Source organism: Penaeus japonicus, unplaced genomic scaffold (genome assembly GCF_977035675.1).
Source record: "Penaeus japonicus unplaced genomic scaffold, GWHDUDI00000001_assembly GWHDUDI00000031, whole genome shotgun sequence".
NCBI lineage: Eukaryota > Metazoa > Arthropoda > Malacostraca > Decapoda > Penaeidae > Penaeus > Penaeus japonicus.
The window spans coordinates 28,519,302-28,524,741 of NW_028234433.1; positions in this window are offsets into that span (position 1 = coordinate 28,519,302).

Genomic DNA, 5,440 nt, shown 5'->3' on the forward strand with positions numbered 1-5,440 from the left:
TATCGATATATATCTATAATCTATATATATATATTCTCTATATTATTTTATATATAGATATATAATATATATATAATATAGATTATATATATATATATATATATATATATATATATATACACATATGTATGTGTGTGTGTGTGTGTGTGTGTCTATATATCTATCTATCTATATATATATACATATATACATATGCATATACACACACGTTTGTTTTCTACTTCAACACCCAAGCTTCATTTTTCATCGTTTCCCGAGCGCTCTGCAAAGTGCAATACTCGAAACTCGGACCTGACGTTGTTATATGGATTCGGTGTCATTAACAGGTCGAGAGCTTTGTTTGCATAAACCGCCCTCGCTTGTTTGTGTTTGACAAGTGTAGTTTGTTACTGTTTCGGGATTATAAATTCATTTAGATACTTATGGGACGTTTTTTTTTTTTTCATCAAAAAGTTTGGTTGTAATTGCATGTTCGTATTTTGATACTGCTTAACGCTAAACTTTAGGATTTTATAGGTGAAGATTTTTGAATTGTTAAAATACGAGAACATTTTTGTGTTCATGTTGTCATTCGTAATCTTGATGAAGAAGGGTTTGGCGCTATGTAATGAAATTATAACAAGATTAATTAGATTGATTAATTAGATTTATCTTTCTCTCTACACTTACATACATGCCTGCTGATGTAGTGGAAGCTGGAGAATATGGATAAGAAAATATAAAGAAGAATAAGAAGGAAAAAGAAAAAAAAGAAAGAAAAAAAAGTGCCGATTTTTCCTATCCCATCAGGGAGAATATTCGAAATATTACATGTTATTATACCATTAGTCATCATTAAGATCTAGACGCTATATACGAAGAGAAGAAATAATAATTGTGATTTCTACAAACTCGTCTTTCATTTACCCCTCCCCCCACACTACTTATTCATTCATATAATTACGTAAATAATAATATAAATGAAATTACCGAGTCATCCAGGGTTTTGTGTGTCATGCATTTGGTGGGTGTTAACGAAGTACAGGTTGGATAATCAGGTATAATAAGCGAGATGGTCTTATTAAGAGCTATTACGAGTGTGCTATGTGGGCGCACCTCCTCGTGGGTATTAATTCCTTGTCGTTTGGTTAATTTGCGGGATTAATGCTGTTGCGGTTAATTTGGTCCTCGTCTGTAACAGGAAACCCAGTGATAGGTTTCCATTTTAGTATGAGGGATTCGGTTTTAAAGAGGAAAATCGTAGGCTCTCTCTCTCTCTCTCTCTCTCTCTCTCATACACGCGTACACACACATGCAAACACATACACGCACATACATACACACACGCACATCACACAAACAAACACACACACACACACACACACACACACACACACACACACACACACATATATATATATATATATATATATATATATATAGATTTATATAAATAATTATACCATATTAATATACTTATATATAGAGTTATATATATATATATATATATTTTTATTATATATATTATTTAAATATATATTTTATATATGTATGGACATACAACATACATATACATATATATAAATATATATTTATATATGTATATATAATATATATATATATATATATATATATATATAGATATAGATATATATATATAACTAATTTTCTTTTTTTTATTCCTTTTTTTTTTTTTTTTTTTTTTTTATTTTGATTTTATTCGATGTCGTGATCATGTCGGTTGAGGTGAGCTATCGAGGAAATGGGGAGGGGGGTGCTAGGTAGGGAGGGGGATTTAACAATACCTTTTTGTTCATGTTCTCTAAGGTTTTCATTCATCCCGAATCCAGTTAATACTTTTGTAGAAAAAAATACTTCCTAAGAACAGAAGCCTTTCACATCCAAACTAAAAAGTTGTTGCTGGATTTATGACGATTACGATTAATAATTATTATGATTGATAATTATCATGATTAATAATTATCATAATGAATAATGATTATGATCAATAATGATTAATGATTAATAATGATTAATGGTTAATAATGATTAATAATGATTAATGGCTAATAATGATTAATAATGATTAATGGTTAATAATGATTATGATAAATAATGATTAATGATTAATAATGATTAATGGTTAAACCATTTTCAGAAAATTAATCTAATCAAATGAGGGTAACAGTTTAATTGAAGGGGCTTTGATACTTTGTCCCAGAAAAATAAATAATTAAGCATATTTATTTATAAAGTACCTGGAGGCAAATTCATTCAGTGTTGAGTGTGTTTGGTTAAGAAAAAAAAAATCGTAGTTATGTATTTTTAATGTCTGACGAATTACACATAAAAATATATAAGAAAATGTCCACACTGTAATCAAATATGCAAAGCTTCTCATTTCGAATTAAGGCTTATCTTAAAGTGAATTTGTGATTTAATCTCATTAATTAAGTGACAAGATAGAATTTCACTGGGGGGAGGGGGGAGGGGGGAGGGGGAGGAGAACAAAGGTATATAGTAAAGCCAGCTATTATTATTTGTTTGTTTTTCTTGTGGGAAATATGTGGTTTGCGAGAAATTTACTTGTTATGTCGTTTTCTTTCTCCATCTCTATGACTCTCACTCTCTTTTTCTTTCTTTCTTTCTCTCTTGCTTTCCCTCTCTCTCCCTCTCCTTTACCTTCAACTATCTTTCATTCTCTCTCTCTCTTTCCCTCTCCTCATCCCCACCCCCACCCTCTCTCTTCGCCTTCCCAATATAAGTTCTCTCTCTCGCCCTCTCTTCAATATATTTCCTCTCGCTCCTCTCTATCGCCTTCCAGCCACGCTCACCACCTCCTCTCTCTCCCTTCCAATATATTCTCTCTCTCTCTCTCTATCTCCTTCCACCCCTCACCTCCTCTCTCTCCCTCCCTCCTCCCCTTCCAATATATTTCTTTCTCTCTCTCTCCTTCCACCCCTCACCTCCTCTCTCTCCCTCCCTCCTCCCTCCCCCCCCTCCCTCTCTCTCCCTTCCAATATATTTCTTTCTCTCTCTCTCTCTCTCTTTCCACCACCGCACTCCCTCTCTCAGCCTCCTCCCTCCCCTCCCCCCTCCCTCGCTCTACCTTCCAATAATTTTCTTTCTCTCTCTCTCTCTCTCTTTCCACCCCTCCCCTCCTCTCTCTCCCTCCCTCCCCCCCCCCCCCCTCCCTCTCTCTCCCTTCCAATATATTTCTTTCTCTCTCTCTCTCTCTCCTTCCACCCCTCACCTCCTCTCTCTCCCTCCCTCCTCCCTCCCACCCTCTCTCTCTCTCTCTCCCATCCAATATATTTCTTTCTCTCTCTCTCTCTCCTTCCACCCCTCATCTCCTCCCTCTCTCTCTCTCCCTTCCAATATATTTCTTCCTCTCTCTCTCCTTCCACCCCTCACCTCCTCTCTTTCCCTCCCTCTCTCTCCCATCCAATATATTACTTTCTCTCTCTCCTTCCTTCCACCCCTCACCTCCTCTCTCTCCCACCCTCCTCCCTCCCACCTTCTCTCTCTCTCTCCCTTCCAATATATTTCTTTCTCTCTCTCTCTCTCCTTCCACCCCTCATCTCCTCTCTCCCTCCCTCCCTCCTACCCATCCCTCTCACCCCCCCTCCCACTCCCTCTTTCTACGTAACAACAAATCAAGAAATGATACATAGCCCTTCCCCTCTTCCGGTCCTCATCCTATTTCACAACAAAAGCTAAAACAACTGCAGCTAATTAGCACTTCCGTTATATGTGCCGGGCTAATAACTTTACTTGCTGGAAACAGATAGCCTTACTGATGTTTCGGCTAATCGTTACTCAGAATCTGACACTATAATTAAAGCTGCTAATTAAGAGAGATTCTCTTGGTATTACCTGTGGATTACCTGAGTCATTATCGTTCTTGCCATGCCATCACTGGTTACTATCGTATTATCGTCATCGTAATATCACCACTATTGCCATCATCATCATCATCATTATCATCATCATCATCGTCATCATTATCATCGTCATCATCATCATCATTATCACCACCATCATCATCATTACCATCATCATCATTATCACCATCATCATCATCATCACCGTCATCATCATCATCACCATCATCATCATAATACATATCAACCACCAACCATCATACCACCATACATCATTACATACACCGTCTCATCTCTATACCACATCACATCAACGCATCATTAGCCCATCATGAGCTCATCACCATCATTTCCATTTCATCATCATCTTCATCATCATAACATCACCACTATTACCATCATCATCATCACCATCATCATAACATCACCACTATTACCATCATCATCATAACATCACCACTATTACCATCATCATCATCATCACCATTTCCATTATGATCGCTATTAACACCATTTTTGTTGCATTGAAACAAAAGCAGCAGAAACATTAACGAATTGGGTTCGTGACCTTAATGATGAAATATATCTCGTTTGTACTCTGACTCTTTCTCTTTCTCTTTCGCTCAATCACTCACTCTCTCTCTCTCTCTCTTTTTCTCTTTCACTTACTCTCTCTTTCTTTCTCTTTCACTTACTCTCTTTCTCTTTCTCTCTCACTCACTCTCTTTCTCTCTCTCTCACTCGCTCACTCACTTTCGCTCTCTCTCTTTTTGTTCTTCTTTCTCCCCCCCCCCTCTCTCTATCTATCTCATTCACTTACTCACTCTTTCTCTCTCTCTCTCTCACACACACTCACTCACTCTCTCTCTTATTTTCTTTTCACATTTGGTTCATTATATATATACATATACATATACATACATACATACATATATATATATATATATATATATTTTATATATAAAGTATAATATATTTATGCGGAGATATATACGTATACATATACATATAGATAGTATATATATATATATATATATATATATAAAAATATATAATATATATATATATAATATATAATATATATAGATAGATATATATATTAATAGATATATGCATACGTATATATATATATAATATATTATATATATATATATATATATATATATATGTTATATTGATATAATTTAGATATATAGATATATATATATATAGAGAGACGTATATGTATATATATATATACTATATAATAAATAGTATTTATATATATATATATATACGTATATATATATACTCATAAAAAAAATAAAATATATATATATATATACATATATAAATTATATATATATATAATATATAGATATAATATGTATGTATATATATATATATAATAGATATATATATATATATATATAATATATAACATATAATAAATATATATATTATTAATATATATATATTATACGTATATAATACATATATATATATATATATATATATATCATATAATATATATTATATATACATATATATAGTATATATATAATAGATACTATTATATATATATTTATATGTATATA